We start from the raw sequence: 22820 nt of genomic DNA on the forward strand, positions 1-22820 counted from the left end.
CCAGGAGTATCCTTTTTCTATCTTCAGCTGCTAGTGATATGTCCAACTCTATTCGTGTCATTCATCTAAATCTCGTGTACAAAATCGGCCCTATTAATATCAAGGGTAGAAAAATCCAATTGATTTTGTTAGTCCAATGATTCATATTCAGAAAGATTCTTCCTTTGTGAAACCCTTATGAGAAGTTTTCCTAATCTTACGTAAACCTTCTGACAGGCACTGAATGGCAGTAACAAGGGCCGAGGTCAATGTACGGGTTGTACATGAATTTATTATCTAGGCTCGAGCTCCTTTCCAGAAACCTGGGGAAATACTTTCTGTCTGAATGTTCTAATGTGAACTTCCCTACTTGCAAGCAACATTAAACAATAATAGAATTTATTGGTGGGGGAAAGGGGAAATGGGACAACAAACATATTTAGAAGACACTTAATAATTGGTAGCCAACCTCAACATACTATTAACAGAATACTTCACTGCTGGGAATACTGCTTCACTGTTGCTGCTGTTCCTCACTAAAGCTGAGGGCTGGTTTCTGCTGCTGCTTGCCTCCACTAGGGGATGCTTCTCCACTGATGCTCACTACCACCAGGACACTGCTCACCACCACCTTGTGGAGGGGGCACTATTCTGCTGCTGCTCACCATCACTGGGAATGCAGCTCCACTGCTGCCCAAGATCACAGAAGGGGAGGGGGGCATTTCTTCACCACTGCTCACCACCACTGGGGGACGCTGCTCCTCTTTTGGTTGCAAAAGCAACCCAGCTCTTTTAAACCACAGAGAACCTCAAGGGCCTCAGCTCTTTCATAATCTAGCAGAGCCTGACCTGCTAGTACCTTAAGGATTCCAGCTGTTTAGAAGCAAGTGGGTTATCAGTTCAGACTGAACCCACTACAGTGTTAATCATACTCATACATCATGAGTACTTATCTCTTTTCACCTGGATGGTAAGATGGACTACTACCTCCTTAGAAGAGTACCTACTTGGAGTTTCCCCTTCTTCTCTTGTGATTACCAAGGATTCTGGTTTCTCTGATTAAAAATTATTTAGGCTTCTCCTAAAGAAATCCCCAATTTTGGGACTGAAAAAAGTAACCCCAAATCCACATTTTCCATATATATATGGTGGTGTTTCATTTTAATCACAGAAGAACATGGATTTAGGGTTACTTTTTTTTACTCCAAAAATTGTGGATTTTTTTTTTTTTTTGAATCAGAGAAAACCAGGATCCCTAGTTATAAGGTTCTGGATACCAAGGTGTATAAAGATTTCTAGTAGCGTGCAGTGAAAAAAATGTACATGACTCATGCAGTATAAAGGTATTTGTCTTTCTACAGCCCCTGGCAGATGCTACTTTTCTTGTGTAATTAAGACATTAATCACATGATAATTTTTTGCAACATGTTACATGTCAGCATATTTAAAACATGTAATTAATGTGGAACATCTTTGTAGTTGGTTGATATCATGCTTTATTTTAAATATGTGGCATGTAGGCATCCAGAACTGGCTGTGGGTAGTCCAGCTGCTTGTGCACCCTTTGAACATGATGACCTCAGGGAAGCCTCTCTGCTGTCATGTTCATGGCACCCATTTTAAAGTTCACTTTTTAAAGGCCCTATGGGGCACTATAAGAGTGATTCCTAAGGGTCAGACTCATGAGATGCCTGTTAGGGCTGTGCAAAAATTTCGCCAGGTGTTTCATTTCAAAGTTGCATTGATGTGTTTCAAGCTCAAAACAGTGAAATCAAAAAAGGCTTCAAAACATCTTCAAAATGAAACGAGGGCACTCAAAACATTTTGAAAGCTTTGGAAGGTTTTGAGTTTCAAAGCCAGGCTTACTTGGCTCCAGCGCTGGTCCCTTGTAAAAGCAGCAGCCACCTCTCATCTAGCATGTTGATCTGGGGGCCCACACCCCTGGGAGGGCTGTGGAGCTGTGCCAGACTCCTCCTGGGGGTGTAGGCCCCCAGATCTGTGCACCGGATGACAGGAGACTGCCACTGGACTGGTGCTAGGCACAGCCTGCGCCCAGCGCTGGGAAGATTGCTGCTGCCAGTGGCCCCAGGCAGCAGCAGTAGCCTCCTGTCATCCTGCATGCAGATCTGGGTGACCACACCCTAAGGAGGAGTCTGGCACAGCCCTGTAGTCCTCCATGGGGTGTGGGCCCCCAGATCTGCACGTGGGATGAGAGGAGGGCTGCTGCTGGCAAGTGATATAATTTTTGCTTTGAACAGTTTGAGGTGCAGTTTCTCAGAAACCTCTACACCTATCTCCTTAAAACTTGGCAGGCTTCATGCTACCATTCCTTCAATTTTGTATCTGAATCAGGCAAGAAATGACAGTTTTAGGCATTTTTATGATTTCCCATTGCAGCCTATGGGTGAAACAAAATAAAACAGCGAAAAAGCGAAACAGTTTTGATGAAATGAAATGAAATGAAATGATGAAACAAAATATAACAGTGCTTCAAAATGAAATGGAATAATGAAATGAAACACTGTCCCTTCAAAACAGCAAAACGTAAGTCAAAACGAAACACTGCTGTACTTGTTCCTGTACATGTGCTCTAGTGCATTCTAATTAGAATTCATTGGAGCAGACTTCATTAATCGAGTCTTCTCTGCAGTCTAATTAGAATGCTCTGGCATCACCATAGCATCACATGTATGAACCCCCATGGGTTAAAAAATGGCCGATGGGTTCCTTTAATTAAAGCTTATTGACTGAGCTTTAGTTAAGGTATCCCATGGCCATTTTAAAATGTGTGAGGACTTAATACATGTAAGACTGGGGCATTTTAACTAGAGCAGCTCTCCAGGAACTGCTCTAATTAAAAAACTCCCCACCCCCGAGCACATATATAAGCACCCATGGTGCCCCATGGACTTTAAAAAGCAGGCATTCAGACCAGCATGGGAGAACCAGCTCCTCCATGTTGGCTCCATGACATTCCTCTGAAGTTGCTGGGGAGAACAGGAGCCTGGTATTGAGACCAAGTCCTAATGCCATGCTCCCCACCCTTAGTCAGACATGCCATAGGGCTCAAAGGAATTTTGTCACCCTATTGAAACTTTTGTATAGTAGGGAAATAAATATGGAAAAAGCAAATTTACATAGCTCTCAAATTGGTCTGATTGGAATGACTCATTCTTATAAGAATTATCTAGGATTCTGGAACTCTGCATAATGAAGACAGATAGCTACTCTTACTATACAGAATAAAATCTTTATTTGTGAATTTTTTAGACATTTTTTTCAAACTATATTACTAAATGTTTAAAAATTTATAAAATTATGGTGACTGTGTGTCAGTTTATGATTTCTTCCAAAAGCTCAGGTTAAAATTACAGGAAATCCTCACTATTCACAGGTTCGGCATTTCAAATATTCATGAATGCTGAACCCACTTCTTAAATACACTTAAAAGAGCTCCTTGGGAGCTCTGTGCTTGCTGCCGCTGGGCTCCTGCTGCCACTGCCGGGCTTCCACCACCGCCACGCTCCCACCACCGCCACCACACTTCTGCCATCACCAGACCAGCCATGCCCCCCACCCCCCACACTCCCCCAGCCACCAGGGGCACTGAATTCATGAATGCAGTTTCTTATTTATGGACTTCACCATTTGCAGGGGATACAAGAACATATCCCCCGCGAATGGCATGGGTCGCCTGTATCCCAATTTTTTTTTTCATTAGACCAAGAGGGATAACTAATCTTATGATATTGGTACTAAATACATCACCTAATATACACCTTGGAGTCTGGCATGATGAGGGCTGTTCAAGAACCCAAATACAATACAGCTACATTAAGGAAATATTGTAGATTTTTTAAAAATCATGTTTTACTGATCAGTACTGAAAGAGTGTGAAACAATTCCTATTTGCAAGTTAAAATTTCAAATGATATTGTTTTGTTGTTCTTTTGTTACCTATAATTTATTGTCTTCCACCGGCAGTTTCATTCTTATAGAGTAGATACAATGGCTGTGGGAAGGAGGAGGGGGGACATTTACACTTTATTTGAATTTCAAACACTCAAATAATTATCTTAATAATGTTTGTTGGTAATGTTTTTCAAACTCATTTCCTATGCCACTGCAGAAAATAACTATCAAAACAGTTTAAGGTGGAGATTAGAATTATTTAAAATAGAAATCTGAACAGGTTTTTTTATATGGATAGTGAGTGGATCTGATAACCACGGAAAACTATAGAGATTTTATAATGCAGTTTGCCTTTACAGAAATTCCACAGTGTCTAAACATTTCTCAATATTATAGGATAAGAGATGTCTTTTTTTTTTTTTTTTTTTACTCATAAGTGCCTGGTTTATGACAGTACTGGCAGAAAAGATTGAAAAAACAACAGATGAGTAAAGTAGACATCATGTGAATACACAATTACAAATAAATTTGTTTCAGTAGAACATCACCGTTCTTAATAATGTGTGTCCTACATATTGTGTGTTAAATTAGGAACTTCTGTAGAAAGGAATGAAGCTAACAGAGACTCATGTCATTCTTAACAATGATAAAGTCACTTAGAAAAAAACTGGTTGGAATAATCATACATATCTTTTTCTTCTGGGCATGAAACCCTTTGTTTGCCCTTTTATTATTTTTTTCTGGCTAAAAGGTTTGCTTTCATGGATGAGTTAACAGACAGCTGACCACTATCTATTGACAACTAATCAAAATTACATAATTAGCAATAGGGTAATTCTTTTTTTGTATGGCAGCAAATATCAACTTCCATATCTATGAGCCACTGTCTGTTATTATCACTCAATATGTGGATTCCATCTATCCCGTCTGGCCATTTGCAAAGATTGCAGTTTTTGATTAAGTGCTGTGATGTTTGTTGGACACCACATTCACACAGGTGGCTGTCCAAGATGTTCATCTTATGAAGTGTTGTTTTGAAGCATCCATATCCAGATCTCAGTCTGTTCAGCTTGACTCATGCTTCTTTGTCAAGGCCATGTCCAATGTGGGATTCATTTGGTGTTGGCATGAAACACTGTAGGAATAGGTCTGACCTTTCCCCAGTGGTCAGCCCACTCAGTTGCTGCCCATAGATTTGGTTCAGGATCTCCAATCTCTTCCAAGAGCTTGTGAGCTTCATGTACAAATGGTTTTTGATTGTTAAGCCTCTTAAGCCTCCATCTGTTTGGGTCTTCAGTTAATACTTGATGGAGCAGGTGATTTTCATCATCTCTTGCCTCTACTGCCAGTAAACTGAAACCCAACTAGAGGATCCAAAGACCTATCAACCCATCTTACTACTCTGTGTTACATACATGCTCATGGGCTGGATCCAGATGTGCAGGCACATGTGATTTGTAGTGCCACAAATCTCTTTGGGGTGCCAGACACTTCACAAATCGTATGTTAATTCATGCCTAGTGCTGCTAATTTGCAGGGCTGGGGCAACATTTGCTACCTGGGTTTCCCTGGGCTGCTTGCTCCCCTCTCTCTGAATGCCTTAGTGCAGGGGCTACACAGTGGAGCCCCCCTGATGAGGCACTCAGAGACAGGGGAGAAGCCAGTCCAGGGCTGCTTCCTCCCCTGTCTTGAGGCACGCTGAGCAACAGCCAGGCAAGGAGTGGCTGGCTGGGGTGCAGGATGCCGCAGCACAGGGGCTCCACAGTACACAAAATCAGGCCCATCTCCATGTGCCACTCCCCAGCTGACTGGGGCATAGGGTGCCTCAGTGCAGAGGCTACCTACTGGCTAACCCCAGAATGAGGCACAGTTCCTCAGCCAGCCCCTCAATGTAGCACATAGATGACAATGTGTCCCACTTGAAATACATAGGTAGGGGCATGCACTGCTGCACAAAGTTGCAGCACAAATTTGTGCTGCTGTAAAAACACACTGCTGCTCATATGGACCTGGCCATGGAGTTCATAATCCTGAATAGAACAGAAAACATCATTGATCCCCAGTTCCCAAAAGAACAAGCTGGCTTTAGGGGGAAAAAGTGGTACACCACTGACAAAGTTACATTACCTACATCCAAAATAGAAAACAAATTTGAAATAAGGCAGAAAAAAGGCACAGTCTTTATTGACTGTACAGCTGCCTGTGACACTGTATGGCACCAAGACTTCAAGTAAAAACTGCATTCCATGACATCTGACTGCAAGGTATGTGCTTTCATCATGAGCATGGTCTCCAGATGATCATTCAAACTCACTACTAGCTAAGGAGAAAAAAGCAGAGTACAAGCTCTGAAAAATAGAGTCCTGTTAGGGTCAGTGCCAGCACCAACACTTCTCAGTGTATATACTGAGTGTCAGATTTCCCATATACATCTAATTGATACATATACACTGATGATGTCACCATAGTAGGCCAAGAAGTAGACATGACAGAACTGGAAAAGATGCTGAGTAGTGACATGGAACTCATTGCAGACTATCTCCACAAGTGGCACTTAAAATTGAGCATCACTAAATAAGTATCTTCACTTTTCCACCTGGACAATTGTGTGTTAAATGTGCACACTTAATATCAGACTAGGCAACCACATCCTCCCCCAAGAGTGTACCCCAGCTTTACCTAGGAGTCACATGAGACCATTCCCTCACCTATAAACATCACATTCAGAAGGTCAGTAATAAAGTCTTTGCATGGGCAGCTGCCTTAAGATATTTAGCCAGCACAATATGGGGTTCCAACTTTAAAGTGCTCCGAACCACCTCACTTGCAATGGTGTATGACCCAGAAGAAAATTGTTCATCTATATGGTCTAGCAGTTGTCACATTAAAAGGCTCAACACTGTACTTAGTGCATTGAGGCTCATAACAGGCTGCACAGTTTACACATATAGATGTACTTGGTATCAAGTGATATAAGAAGACAAACCCTAACATTGTTATTGACAATAGAGATGAGCGATAACAACAGGTTAATTAAAACCTCGAGACATATGCCAGCAAACCTAATTTTTCTCAACAAAGATTTTGTATGCAGGCATGTATAATTATATCTATGTTGATCATCCACAAAATAATGCATACACAGTAGATGCTGTAAGGTGGAGTATTAAAATACTTCTTATAATTAAATAGTTCTGGAAATTTTTATAGAAGTTTAAAGAACTCCCTTTTTTTAGAACATATGGTATTTACATAAGTAAAATAGGTAGTTGATTGATATTTGATTCATGCTCAGCATGAAGTTGTGTAAAATATTGTCACTGTTGTGTTTTACAGGCAGCCTAGAATTGCCCAAATGCTTTCAAATCTTCTTTACTCCTTAACAGAACTTATGTAAATACCAATTCTTTTATCAGGTTTCAGATGTATTGGGATAGAATGGATGTGTTTGGTCATTCAATCAGATTTTGTCAGCTAACTCCCTATTTTGCAAAAACCACCACTTCAATTTAGGGAGAATTAAACCCCCGTGTCATGTACAAATGCTCTATGGTACTTCAAAAATATTAGCAACCAAGGCAGAAAATAGGTTGATCAAAAAGTAGGTCTGGAAGGTCCCTCCTAATCTCCAGCTGAAATTTCTCCTGCTGCAGCTTGAGTCTATTGTTCCTAGTCCTTTCCCCTACAGCCACACAGAAAAACCCATCTCCAACATCTCTATAATCACCAGGGATCCTGTTTTTTTTTCTGATTAAAAAAAAAAACAACCCTTCTCCAGCAGATGCACCAAGTGCCCTGATGGAAAAATGCATGGAGAACTGCACACCAGAATGAACGGACACCGAAAATCTATCAAAGACAATGACAGAACACCACCTGTCTCCAATCTCTCAGGCCTGATCCTCAAAGGGAATTTACAAACCACTTTTCACAGACAAGCCTATGAACTGCACTTCATCAACATCCTCAGTACAGAAAGTCATGAACTCAATATAGACATTAGAATTCTGACACACTACAACCTGCCGGACATCAGACTCCCTAGGTACCTCTCCATTTTTACCTGCACTGCTCCCCCCCAACACCCCAGCTTGTCCCTCACCCCCTTGCACCTCCACTTCCATTTTCACTGACTGGTTTTCTTCCCTGCATTGCATGCCGGCCTCTGAGTTCTTTACTATTCCTTTCATCCAGGAACAGCACACACACATACCAACTGCAGGTGCTTCCTCATCCTGACAAAGGATTTTTCAACCCAAAAACTGGCATCCCAGGCAGCTAAGCTGAGCTTACCTGGAGCCTCACAACTACACTGCAACCTGAAAACCTCAGGCCTATCAAAGAGGTGATGCGTCTGGGCCTTCCCCAGCCAGAACTGTGTGCATGCATGTGGTGACTGGAGGTCCTGGTACCTCCTACCCACCTTTCACCAGGGGGATCCTCGGTCCTGGCATTTCCTGGGGCTGCCACACTGCCAGCAGTCCCACCAGACCTCCTAGACCCTGGCAGAGTGCAGTTTTAGTGGTCATGCCAAGGATGTGGGGCCTCCTCCTTCCCCGTATCCCTAGCCTATGGAAGCTCAGCAGGGACATGTCCTTCCCCTACTGGCTGGTGATGCAGTGAGTGCCCCCTCTAGCTCTGAGAGGAGGGCATTAAATGTTCTTTTTTTTTAATGAAAAAAGGAAATAGGTGCAAACAGAGTGAGGAGGATGACATTCACTCCATCTGCACCTGGAGCTTGGGGCACCCCAGCAGCAGGAGGTTCACCAGCTGCTTCACCAAACCAGGATCCAAGCAGTTGAGGTGAGGTGTCACAACATCACCAGCAATGCTGAACACCTCTCGCTCAGAACACTGGTCGGTGGACAGGATAGGTTTTCACGGGCAACCATGGCCAGATCCAGCTGCATCTGGCTGCTGCTTTCCCAGTAGGCCAAGGGTCACACAGCAGTGGCTCCATGTCCTCGGTTTGATGCAGTGTTTGGCTGATACATTCACTGCCCTTCAACTTTGGGTCACACATGGTGGCCAGCACATGGACTGTACTGGACTGCAAGGGATCAAGCCATTTCCTGATGCCCTCCTTCAGCCGCCTCACCGGTGCCTGCACAGCTGGTGACAGTGTCATGCCTCAGCCAGGAACATTGAACCCCTGAAAGCTCTCCATCTGCATCTGAAGTTCCCTCACTACAGGGATCACCTGGATAAAGAGGGCGTCACCAGTGCTGAGGGTCTTGGTGGCCTTGAGGAAGGGCTTGAGGACCATAAAGATCTGGGAGATGGTATCCTATTCAACTCTGTTCAAGTGGGCACTGATTCCAATCTCCTCGAGCAAGGCAATCTCATGGATGGTTTTCTGTTGCTCCACCAGCCTCTTGAGCATCAGGTATGTGGAGTTCCACTGAGTCTCCACATCCTGCATGATTTTGTGCTGCAGGATGTTCAGCTCTGCTTGTTTTTCCCGTAGCATCTTGCCCCCCTTGATGCTCTGGTGGAAGTGGCTTACCACATTCCTGCAGTTGGAAATGAGCTTGCTGGTGGTGCTTGCACCATCACCGGCAACCCTCTCCCCCTCCAAGGTGTCCCTGACAATGAGGTGAAACTTGTGTGCCACACAGCGGATGCCAACAAAGTTGGCATCACAGACTGCCTTGACCATATTGGCCCCATTGTCGGTGACCATGAACCCATGGGTGAGCTCCCTCTGCCCAATGAACCACCCCTGCACCAAGCAGTTCATGGCCCCCATGATCTCTATTGCCATTTGGGACTCATCCATCGTCTCAGCTTGAAGGAGAGCCTACCAATGGCCTAACTGGTCACATCATTGTCCTGTGAGGGAGACGTAGGTGTGATCTCCACCCCGGCTACTAGAGTTGTCCAAGGTGAATTATAAAGCTACCTAAGGACCTGCCTTGTGCAGCTCCTTCTTCAAGTACTCCCTGCATGCCTCAAACAGGGAGGGCACCACTGTCCTGCTGAAGGTGGTGTGTACAGGCACTTGGTATGATGTGGTCATAAGCGCCATGAGCTGCCTAAGCCATGGCTGCTCAACTGAGGAGAGGGGTTGGCCATCAGCAGCAAGCATCTCCCCAATGCTCTGGTTGATCTTGCTTACCTTGGCAATGCATCCACCTTTCTGTCTGTCTTTCCTGCACTGATCCAGGGTTTCCTGCCTCTGTGTTGGGGGGACAGGGGCTTTAGAGAGAGAGGGGGCTTCCCTTTGGGCACACTCCCACTGGTGCCAAGATGAGGAGGAGCAAGGCCAAGGGGGTGGTGCCTGCAGATATGCATCAACATCCCCATGGTGCTCATGTATTTCCCTTGCCCTGGCTGGTTTTGACTTGGGAGTGCAGGCAGATAGCTTATGTGGTATCATCTACCAGCTTAAAATGATCCCAAATCACACTACCTGCTCACTTCTGGGTTGCGGGTGTATGTGTGGATGCTGCAGCTTCCCTGTCCTCATCAGTCAGTCACAGCAACAGGAAGAGCAGACTCAGCTGAGCCACTTGCCTCTGCAACTTCAAACTCAGCCTCCTCTGAAGTGCCTTCTGGTAAAGGAGATCTGGCTCTAGGGGAAAGGTGAGGGATGTGAAGCACAAACTCAGCTGATTTCTTCTCCTTCCCCAGAATTTTCCTTGCTAGGGCACTCAGATCCAGCTCCAGCTCTTTCTCTGGTATTGGAAGGCTTAGCATGGGAAGTGAAATGGGGGTGTGGGAGACTGTCATGCTGGTGCTGGTGCTTCTGCTTGTTATCGTGGTGGTGGTGTTGGTTGGGGGGGGTAATGGCTGGTGCTCTTGAAGGGGATACAGACTCAGGCACTGGCACTGGCACTGCTCCTCTCTCCTTGCTGCTTCTGGAATCCTTATCCCTGCTAGTTGTAGGAAAGAGGCTGTGTCTCAGTTTGGGGGTGGGAGGAGGGGAATTTACATCTCTCCCTCTACCCCCTGAAGGCTTGCCAACTGCCTTTCCACCACACGTCATGGTGTGTTTCATAGTGTCTTGTTTTTATACAAATATATAAATGTATCTGCCTTCCTATATAAATTTTATAGTGTAATATGCCACAAGATGTAAATGTATAGAAATCAAAATATACGTATATGCCTTCCTATGTAAATTCTATAGTATAATAACCAATATAATTATGAAATTGGAAAAAATAAATCAATGAATATAATAATAAAATAAAAAGGTATAGAAAGAAAGCAAAAGGTATTGTGGAATCCCACTTGCTAGGCTAGCAAGTAAGACATCAAATCAATGGTAGAAGTAGCCTTTGTTGTCTAACACTCCTGAGCTGCTGAAAGATAGGCCAGTAACTGTCAGACCCCAAGGCAGAAAGTAGTCAGTTCAAACAATGCTGCATTTTGTGTTGTTTTTTTCATCCCTCCCCGAGAGCACTAGGATTGGAAGGGACCTCAGGGAAGTATCACAGTCACTGGCCAGCTACACAGTCAATATGAGAGCAGTACTTCCCCCCACTTCCCACCTCTTCCCCCTCCCTCTCCTTGCTTTCTGTTTTCCTGCAGGCAAGCCCAGCTTGAGGTTCAAAACTCAAAACATTTCAAAACTTTTGAAATGTTTCAGATGCATTTATTTCATTTCAAGACTGTTTTGAAGCCCTTCATTTCGTTTTGATTTTGCTATTATGAGCTCAAAACGAGTAGAAACAGCATCAAAACAAAACAGCTGGAGAAATTTTGCACCGCCCTAATAGAGATATAGATATAGATATAGATATAGATAGCAAGGTTTCATTTTGATCACAGAAAAATGTGTATTTTGGCTTACTTGTATTAACCCGAAAATTGGGATTTTTGGTTTTTTTATTAGAGAAAACCAGGATTCCTGATAATCACCCTTCAGGTATTTGAAGACTGCTATCCTATCCCACCTCAGTCTTCTATTTTCCATGCTAAATAACCCTAGTTCTTTCAGCCTCTCCTCTGAATAAGTGCTGCCTCTGAAGCCCCTAATCATTTTTGTTGCCTTGTCTTAGACTCTCTCCACACTGTCCATATCCTTCTTGAAGTGTGTTGTCCAAAAATGGACACCTCACTAGTGCATAATATAGAGGAATAATCACTTCCCTTGATGTGACATACTTGTTTATACAACCTAGAATGCTGTTGGCTCTTTTTGAAACAAGAGTACACTGTTGGCTCATATTCATTTTAGGGTCCACCATAACCTTTATGTCCGCCTCTGTAGTAGCAATTTAGATCTTAAACTAATATACACCTAACTCTTGGTAATTATGTATTGAATAATTTGTTTTCCTATTATCTGTATAATTTATTATTTCTGCAATCAAACATGAGACAATGTCTAACTCCATAGCTCCTGTAAGTTTTTTGAAATTTTCCTTGAAGCTAACATGCTAAAAGTATTGACTATTTCTCAATAGCTGTTCATAAATGGATTATATATTTCTCAGATATTCCCAAAACACATTAATCACTTTTCACTTAGGAATGTTCTTAATTTTTCTAAGATGCACTGATAGACTGTTCACTAATTCTAAGTTGTGGCACATGAATTGTGACAACCATCTGGTTATTTCTCACTTGTCACTTCTTTGTTCTTTTTAGTGGAGTAGAAACTGACAAGGATTTCTTTAGGGAAACATGAAAAAGCCAATAAGGGAATTCAATCTATACATGCTTTGTTATTAATATCCCTGTTGTATATTCCTGCAGTGAACTTAAACTATAACATGTAAATATACACAATCTATTCAGAGAAATTTTTCTTTTGGCATTTTCAGGATTTGCAAGTTAAAATGTAGAAGAAATAGATATAAGTAAATGGCAAAATATATTTCACTCCAATTATAAGTAGGTGGTATGCTGCCCAAAACATTTTAAAAGATATTTACAAGCAAGCATATATACACAGAAAAAATAATAAAATTATAAAAACCTATATAATAATTCAATATTAAAATACTGGCTGAATTTAAAAACAGGTTGGATTGTATCATATATGCTATTTCTATGGAACCACTGAGGAAAATTTCTTCAAATTAACTCTGAAAGTGAATTACAGCTGCAAAATGCACATAAACATAAAGCAAAAGCAAAGAGACACCCGTGGCCATTGTTGCACCACAGATGCTCAAATTTGTAGCTGCAAAAAAGGGTATTATAAATGTGTGCTGGTGTTTTGAGTCAGATGTATTTGTTTGAAGCCTGGAGAGTACTGAGGGAATTCCCAAGGTGTGTAGCATGCCCCAAGTTAAAATCTCTGGGCATGACTCAGCATGCAGGGAAGTCCAGGGTTTTCCTGTTTGCAGAAGCATACCAAAGGTATTGTCCTGTAGAACTGGGCCATGCAGCTTAGGCAGGGCCCTGGTTTTATGGGATAATGGCCAACAACTGTTTCACCTAATGAAGTGAATTAGCTGTGCTGGGACACATTGTGGCTTGGTTTATCTATTTAATTTGGTGGCATCTTTTTATAGCCCAAGATATACTAAATTAAGACCACTACAATTTTGAATGTCTAAGAAGAGTTTTAATGCAGTTTAACTAATCCACTTTCAATGTACATCTTTAGTGAATTGGAATTAACTTTCCCTTGGGTTTCTAGACAGTCAAACTCTTAAAAGTATCACCACATACTTTTTTAATACAAGGAAATAAAACACCTCCTGGAACTCCTTGGCCCACAAGAAAAGTGGTATCATGTGACTCCAATGAGACTTGTCCTTGTCCAGTTACCCCAGTTGAGGGCCTCCACTTCCTCATATTCTCATGTTGGAGCCAGAAATGTTTTTGTATGTACTTGAGGTAAGGGCTATGCAATAATTCATTCCCTTTCTTTCCAGCCCTTCCCCAAAGACTTAGTGCCTATATGGCCACATCCAGATGAGCTTGTAGTGGCACAAATAGTAGTGACACAAATTTGTGCTGTTACTTTGTGAGACAGCTCATGTCCTGCACGTGCACTTTGTTGCAGGACACATTGTCCCACTGTGGCCAAAAGGCTCTTGTCCAGCTCCTCCTGGCTCCTTGAGTGCTGGAGCAGCTAGGTCACAAATGGAGCATATACTCAGGCCATTCATTCTGGTGCATGTTACTGTAGAGTGCCCTGTGCCACTTTTTTTTTTTTTCCCAGTGCTTTTTTTTGCTACTTGGAAATCCTGGAAACAAATTTACCTTTTCACATTCCAGGAATGCAGTTAATGGTACCACAAACAGGTTTGTGGTGCCACAAGCCACATGCCTCTGGTGATGTGGATGCGGCGTATGAGTCATTCTTATGTTTCCCAATCATAGCACAGTGTCTGCACAAAACAACTAGTGTAGCTTATTTTCTTTTCTGCAGCTGCTTAATTATTCTGCTGAGCAAGGAAGTTAAAGCTGTAGTCTTTCCTTCCCTTCATCCACTTGTAATGGCTAGAACGAAGAGTAGAAAAAGTCACATAATTATAGTGGTTAATTGAATGAAAAGAAGATTGCCTTATACTCCTGCATAAAGATATAGATAGGTAGACTCCCTACAGTCTTTGATCAATGGCATGGGGCAGCACAAAGTCCACATATGTAGGTTCTCAACTTGTCCAATTTCTCTGTTCTTGAACTGGAGCCACTGCTATGGGGAAACTTCTAAGCCAGAATATAAATATAACCTAAATTACCTTTCCCATCATCTAGGTTTCCCTACTTTACCCTGAATCCCATCACTCAAAAGCAGAAGGTTCTCTATGTATTTCATCTACTTAGCTATCTTATCCTATCCATATGCATTATTTTAGTCACTAGTGCCAATCCTTTTCTCTCAGTGTGTGTTCTCATGGAAGACTGTGGTGTAGTGTAGAGACACCTGAAACAACTTTAAGTTCCCTTATGCAGGAGTGAGAAGAACCTTTGTGGAAATATAGTGCTCATCTTCAAGAAAGGGAAGAAGGACCCAGGAAATACTTCAAATCCAGTCACTATGTTTTCAATCCCAGGACACAGTATAAACCAGGACATCAAGGAATTTCAGGGAATATCATATTTCTAAACATCTAGAGGGGAACAGGTGGTCAGGGACAGCCAGTATAGATTCACCAGAAGCATGAGCATTGTGTGCTCCCCAGAGGCTGGGGGCGGGGGGACACGGCAACCGCCCACAGGTGGCAGAGACAGCAGCAGCGGTGACGGTGATGGTGGCAGCAGCAGGGGATAGCAGCAGTGAGCGGGTAGCTCCCGCAGGCAGCCGTGGTGGTGTCAGTGGCGAGGCGGGGGTTGGCAAGCAGCGACTGCCCACAGGCGCTAACGGCAGCATCGTTTGCGACCAATCTCACGGGGCGCACTGCCAATCTCAGGGAGTACACACGGACCTGCATGCACCCCCTACGTGTCGCCAATGACCAGGAGCATGTTATTCCTGACCACCTTGACTTCTTTCAATGGCTGTGTGAATAGGGAAGAGCAGTATATATGATATATCTTGACTTTAGCAAGGCTTTTGATATTATCTCCTTCAACATTCTCATTAGTAAGCTAAGGAGACAGACTCAATGAAAGCGTTGTAAGGTAAATCCATAACTGTTGGAACATCATACTCAACCAGTAGTCATTAATGGCTCAGTGTCTAGTTGGGTTAAGTTATCAAGCTAGGTTCCCCAGGAACTTTTCCCACCTCTGGTATTGCTTAACATTTTCATTAATGATTTGAAGGATAGAATTGAATGCACACTTAGCAAATTTGCTGATGATACCAAAGTGGGTGAAGTTGTAGATACAGCATTCTGGAAGGTAGGGCTAGGATCCAGAATGACCTGAATAAATTATGGAAACAGTTTGAAATTGGAAATCAAATGGATGAATATCAAGAAAGCCTAGTGCAAAGTCCTGCACTTCAGATGAAATAATCACAAGCCCAAATATAGACTGTGGAATGGGTTTACTCTGGAACACAAGATGAATATGACCCAGTGGCGTGCATTGCTGCTAGCCAAGGTACAGAACAGTGCAAACAGACTTCTGAAGTTAACCATCACATTTTGCAGACATCCTATTTCTACACAAGTTACTAATGCTGCAATATAAATTAATAAATAAGTCACTCTCTCCCTATATTAGTATGTTAAATAGCTGGAGATCTTCTATACTTTTCCCTATTCTTGTGGAATGAATGTGGGGGTATTGGAAATATTAATCTTTTTTCCTGGGAAAGTGCTGCAAGAGATATGAAAAGTGACAAGATGCTAGTGACAGTGCATGTGACTCTTACAGTTTTATGGCAATTAAGCATTTAGTCAGGCAGTGGCAGACTCAAGGAGGAGAAAAGCTAGATGAAGGAATGATTTTTCTACTGCATTGGATTTCAGATGTAACAAGCAGAAAAGGAGAAGTAGATAATAAAACATTTGGACCTAATTAAGAGAGAAAAAGCAACAGGATGCTGAAATTAGGAACCTTCACAGCTGCAGCAGCTGTGGATCCACCTAACAGCTGCAGCAGCCTGTGAACAGACTGAAAGTAGATGTGTGGGAGTTCTCTGAGATAGCAGGGCAGCTGCAGTAGAAGAAATAAAACAGTGCTGTTGTCATTGTGGGATTAGTTGTATTGCTGTTCCCTCCCTTGTCTCTCTTTCTGAACTCCCTACAAGGTCAGGCCTTATGTATTTTCATATATTGAGGTAGAACTCCACAATTTCCCCCCTGCTAGATCAGGCTCTGGTCTCTTACACTTTGTATCAGCTGTGCATACCAAGTCTGTTCAGCTAAGTTAGTGCACCTGTGGTTCTTCCCTTCAGGAGCCCAAGACAGAAAGCCTTCTTCAAACCAAACTATTATTCATTATAACAGTAGGGCTAAACCATTTAGAGGAAAAAACATATTTTAAAAGGGCACATCCATCTTGTAGTCTTTAGTTAGGCAGATCTAACTCCTTCAAATTCCCCTGCAGGTGTCCATGTCTCAGCCTGGCTCCCTTCAATAAATGCCCAGACATTTATTGAAGGAAGCCTCTTGAGAGGGTTGTTTTTTTTTTAACTTGAAAGAATTATTTTGGTCTCATGTATTTTTCCATGCTATTTTTCTTGGTTTGGCATAGTCCCTTAATACTTCTTAAGTGTTTGTTGGTGACTGGCTCATCTTGAACCATTACTTTCCCTTCCTTTTCCTTTTTCCCAATAGCAGCCTACTAAATTAAATCTATTTATCCATATAATAGGTGGATAATCAGTAACCAGTTAAACATTCAGCACTCAGAAATTACTGTAGAGCAATTTCAAATCCATAACTAGTTCAACATAGCTATCACTGAAATACCTAGATAATAATAGTACTGGGCACATCTACATAAGACATTTAATTGCATCATATCCTAGTTTACTGTGCAGTAAGTGTGCATGTCTACATGTGTGCATGCTTACTACTCAGTAAAAATGTCTAACCATGAGTAAATTGGCTACCTGCAATTTGCAGGTAGCCAATTTACTTACAATTAATTACTGCACAGTTATGCACATGTAGATGTGACCTGGGAGCAAATTTCCTCCTCAGTCAGCCCTGCCACTAAAGAGCCAGCCTGAGGCTAGCTGCAGGACTGGGATGCCTCTATGGCACCCCTGCCATAGGTGCTTAAAATCCTGCAAGCATTTTGAGCTCTCAGGCACACCCACAAATAACCTGAGGTCACTCCAGGCCCTGTGTTCCTCTGGGTAGGCTGCAGGTTAGCCTCACCAGCCTGCCTGCAGCTTCATAGCCCCACTGTCTTGCAGCTTCCCAGACTATGCCATCCAGGCTTGAAGAGGGCTGCAGGGTGCTGCAGGCTGCTCCAGCCTGCAACCTCCTACCATCAGAGCCAGCTATACCTGCCAACAACCCAGCCCCAGCAACCTGCCTAGAGCCTGCAGGTGCCATGGTGCATTGCCTCTGTCATGCAGCTGCCAGTTCTGTGTTGTGCCTCTGCACTGGCTGCTGCAGAAAGCTGCCCAGGCATGGCAGCACATGGACATCTGCGTGGAGACCCAGAGAGCCAGCACTGTCATGGTAGTTCCCGCCACCTGGGGCCCCAACTGGTTGCAGGAGGAGACTGGTGACTCATGGCACTGTGGGGCAAGGCAGAGGTGCAGTGCCAGTTCACATGGGACGGGAACTCCAATGCCCATGTCTATGAGGGGCTGTCAGGCTGAATGCAGGATCATGGGCATGAAAGGATGACATAGAAGTGCCCTATAAAGGTCAAGGCCTTGCAGACACAGCGGGTCACTATGACTGACCACAATTGGTCCAGGAGTTTTAGCAAGTCAATGCTTTTTATGCGGCAACTCATGGAAATCCTCACACCCTGGGACCCAGGCCACAGCTGTGCTGTGTACAGCAGCACAGGTGGCCTGGCTGAACCCCTGCCCTGGCCTGGCATCCACGGTGACACATGACCAAGAGAGGGCCCCTTAGCCATCCAGCTGTGCATCCCCAGCTACAATCTCCACCACAGCTCAGGGAGCCTGGGCCAGTACCTGCCTCACCAGCTCTACAGCCCTAGGACTAGCCATGAGGTGCAGCCAACCATGATACCACTGGCTGCTAGCAGTGCTCACTCCTTCCCAGGGGAAGCCACTAGCTGGGCACCTGCTCACTGTGCCCCACTGTGTGAGGAAACTGCGCAGACCCACACACCATCACTGCCAGCCAGGATTGCCCTGTGTGCCATTGAAGATCAGGGTCCCATGCTAGGAGTGCGGGTGCACCTGGCAATCAGCAGCAGCAGGGCATAGTGCATCAGGCACCCCTCAGTCCATGCAAATATCTCCTTGTACACTGCTCATGACACACACACGTGGGGTATGCTCAGGGTGTAGTGCATGTTGACACAGGGCTTTAGGAACCCAGCCTCAACAAATTCCCAGATCTGTCAAGTTACTACCCTTGTGTCCCAATGGAGTCACCAATTGATGACACAGGACTTTAGGAACCCAGCACTTATACCTTTGTTTCAGGTGGGCACAACCCTCAGACCAACCACAACACCTGCCTGTTAAGAATAGGTAAATTTATTGATACAGAGAAAGAACAAAAAAGCAACAATACGAATAATCAAGCAATGCTATATCTACCAATCCTAGGGTTGTCATCAGAGTCAAAGTACATCTGGCCAGGATGCAGGCTCCACTCTTAGGCTCTCTAAGGTGTCATCAGTCTGGAGGTGGGATACCGAGGCCCACAGCCCCCCTCCAGTGGGGTGAATGAGACAGGCTGCTGGTATGCCCTCAATCCATGTTGGCCTCAGGGACCCTTCCCAGGGGACAGGGATGGGGTTGGGGACCCCTCTCAGGAGAAGAAGGAGGAGGGACAGCAAAGAGAGACAGTGAGGGATGAAAAAGTACAGGGAGAAACAGGAGGGACTCTTTGTTAATCTCAAGTCTCTGCTTTTGTATTATCCTACCCCCATGATGACTCCTGATGACTCTTCATCAATGGCTATCTCTGGTAGGTTGGCTCTCTCTCTGTGGTCACACATCCACATAGCCTTCCGGGCCTTCTCCTAATTTGGTGTGTTCCCTCAAAACCAGGACTCAGCCCCACTGCTGCTCTGGGGCCCTGTTGCTGGTTTCACTTATCATGTGTTATGGGACAATATGGTACACACTTCTTTGGTTCCTAGGCTGCGTGTCCTTGCTGTGTTAGACAACACGTCTGCCTTGGAGGCTGTGATCTCATGTTATGGCATGCCCTCCTTCATTCTCAGGCTGTGTCCATCCATTGGCCTTGTTGTGATAGATAACCTGTCTGCTTTCAGGGCCATGAGAAGCTGTGTGTTGTCTCCCAAGCTCTTTATAAATCGTTTTAACACCTGCTGCCCATCTTGACCCCTTATAAGGCTATAAGCCAATTCCCAAAAAACAGGTTGTTAAATGCCATTTGTAAGCCAACATATTCCCATCCTTGAAGATATATCTTTACACTATACTGGAGCATAATCACTGACATTGCCTGAAATGTTCATGACATTTGTGGGGAGGACTTCCACCAGTCATCCTGGGAAAAGTATGATGGTATTTGTGGTCACAGACTCCAGCAGGATGGATGCTGTGATGAAACCTTAACCATTATTCAAATATCACCCATACCCACTCTGAACCTGTCTCTTGACTCAGCATTCCCTAGCCAGGCAACTGAGCTTTAGCCAACTGGGTTTCAGCAGGCCTCCCATACTGGGGCCAGGAAATGTAACCGAGTTGCCTACCAAACCTTTTACTGAACATTTCAGGTAGCATGTTGCTCCACAGTCAGTATCTTATCTGATTGTCAAGATGGATATTCATATCAGAAAAAAAAAAACATTTCATGGTCAGAATCTCTGGAGACCAGACATGTCCTTGGCAAATTTACCCCTCCTGTGTACTGGGCAATGCTTTCTTGTTGCCTCAACTGGACGCTTGATGCCACTTTAGCACTATCAGTGCCTCACTGTCCTGTAAAAGACTGGAGAAATGCCAGGGGTTAAGTCTTTCTCAACCCGCCATGAAAACCAGGTGTGCTGTATCCACAGGAAGGACCAGACTTGTTTTCCTTAGGATCCCATAATTTTACTTTGTGTTCTCTTTGTACAAATTCAGGGAATTGAACAAACTATGTTACATTACTACTTCTACTATATAGGCTAAAATGCATATTTAGCACAAAAAAACCAGAAGGACAAAGAAAAAAAAAAAGATAGCAATAAAACAAACAATCTATCCAGCCTTCTTGATCTTTGGCATGGCTGAACTCTGTGGGCGCATCCACACACACAAGCATGTGTGTTTGTAGCAGCTCAAAAAGAAGCAATGCAAATTTGAACCGGGGCTTTTTGCCTCAGTGCGTGTGCTTGGACATGCTCTTTGTTATGGAGCAAACTGTGCCACTTGGAGCTAAGTAACCCTGCCTGGCTCCTCCTGGATCTGCAGCCAGTAGTCCTGTAGTCCCCTCCCCTCTCCTCCAGCCCCCCACAACCCCTTACTTATGGCACTGGAGCCCTGGTGCTGCAGCAGCTGCCTGGCAGGCCACAGTGTTTCAGCACCAGAGTGAGGGACCAACCACAGAGATGCTCTGGCAGCCAGAGCATCTCTGTGGAGGATCCAGCCTCCAGTTGCCTGTCCTCCTTTTTTAAACTCCATTTTTTTTTTTACCCCTGGATATCCAGGGGTCTAATTTTCTCCCTGCATTGCAATTTTGAAGTGTGGGGAACATTTTTTCATTCCCGCATGTGCCTCTTGCCCCATCTCAAAGGGGTTTGAGACAGGGCAAGAGGCACGTGCGCGTTCATCTGGACATGCCCTGTGAGGCCTTGGAGGTGATGTTCTGCAAGATGCATCACTTTTTGTAGCAACTCTGCAGGTTTTCATAGCCTATCAAGAAGCTTTGCCTTACATTTCATAGTCTAGCATAGTTTATACCACAATCACTTATAGCAATTGCATTTTACAGTCTCAGAAAAACAGAATCACTACACATAACACAGTCCAGTTTGATTCCTCTTTATACCCAGCAGACTTCACGATGCTTTAGCGGAGGTTCCATCCTGCAAAACACAGAGACAAAAAGGGAGGGGCTCACTGCTCTTGGTTAGTTTACTCTCAGTTGGTACATTGTGGCTGGCTTTGCTTGGCCTATAGCTCATCCAAATTTTTCCCCTCCTTGCACCTTGCAGAGGCTGCTTTTACAGCAGTGCACTCCTGTTAAAGTTACAAGTTCAAGATGGATCTCTGCCACACATCTCTTTCCTTGGCATTCACCAAGGGTTTTTTTTTTTCTGTTGGGGTATGCTCCCCCCTAGCCTTTTCCCAATGAAGGGTAACCCACAAGGCAGTGGGAGCTAGGGTTTTAAGGTGCCCTAAATTCACTCCTGCCCATTCCCCAGGGTGGTTATTATGCGGTATTTTGCAGAGACTACCCCGCTATGGGTAACTTCACCACACTAACCACACCCAGGAAGGTGGCAGTTTCAGGTCATACCCAGGGCCAAACTCTGCATTCTCCTGCTCTGGTCTTCTTCACTCCTCATGGGAACAGTCTCTCACTTCTGGGCTTCCTGACCCCTCCTCAGTCCGGTTAAGATTGCAGGCTTCTGGCCCTGGCAGCTTTAACAGTGGTCTTTCCTCTGTGCCCCTTCTGTGGACTGCCAGATCACCTAGTCTTCTAAGGCCTACAGACCTTTCTCAGATCTCTCTCTCTCTCTCTCTCTCTCTCTCTGCAGAGCCTCGGGACTCGTCCAGTTCTATTCTCTCCTAACCTAACCCTTCCTGGACTCTAAGTCACTAACTCTGCCTCACAAACCTTTCAGACTGTGAGTCTCTGGCTTTCCATGCTCTCACAAACTCTGGCTGGGCTCTGCTCTTTAGCACCCACCCTCAATTCCTCTATGTGCTCTGTGAGTCTGCTCTCAAACTGCTCAAAGCTCTTTCACTTTCCAACAGGTCTCTCTGGGTCTAGCAATTCTCGCTCAACTCTGATGGCAATACTTTATCTAGCAGATCGCTCTTTCTAGCAGCTCTCTGGAATACCCACTCTCTCTGGATCTTACCTGGCGTCCAGCTTTCCTTTACTTAACAGATCTTAACCATATCCTTTCTGGGCTACAGGCTTCACAATCCATTCTCATCAGTGGCCCCTTGTTGCCTTGCTCTCTGCAAACCAAATTTTGTTCTTTCTCTCTCTATCTCTGTCTAACAGCTGCACAATCAGTACTAACTTTGCTTTCTACAAACCAAAACCAATCTCTGTCTCTTTCCCTCACAGACACACCAAGAAAGCCCCCTCCCAAAAGATTGCAGGTGTCGAATTACACACCACACACAATCCCTTCAGGAAACGTCTTCCTACTTCAAAAGGAACCCACAAGCTATGTATCTGCAGTGGAGAAAAACAAAACTTGCCTCTGATAAGCTCAATTCTCTTTCACTGCCTAGAGTAACTCAGAGTAATTCTGGGCACTGAGCT

At 44.2% G+C, this 22820-nt stretch overlaps 1 long non-coding RNA gene across 1 annotated transcript; it reads right to left on the bottom strand.

Annotated features, from left to right (window-relative positions):
- Positions 1-18876: 18876 nt before the first annotated feature.
- On the bottom strand, positions 18877-22619 carry LOC132247779 (uncharacterized). Its single transcript, XR_009459208.1, has 2 exons — positions 22405-22619; positions 18877-21402 (listed from the first exon to the last, which is right to left on the bottom strand). It is a non-coding gene; the product is annotated as an uncharacterized LOC132247779 (long non-coding RNA).
- Between the last annotated feature and the right edge of the window lie 201 nt (positions 22620-22820).

The sequence above is a fragment of the Alligator mississippiensis genome, chromosome 1, assembly GCF_030867095.1.
Source record: "Alligator mississippiensis isolate rAllMis1 chromosome 1, rAllMis1, whole genome shotgun sequence".
Lineage (NCBI taxonomy): Eukaryota > Metazoa > Chordata > Crocodylia > Alligatoridae > Alligator > Alligator mississippiensis.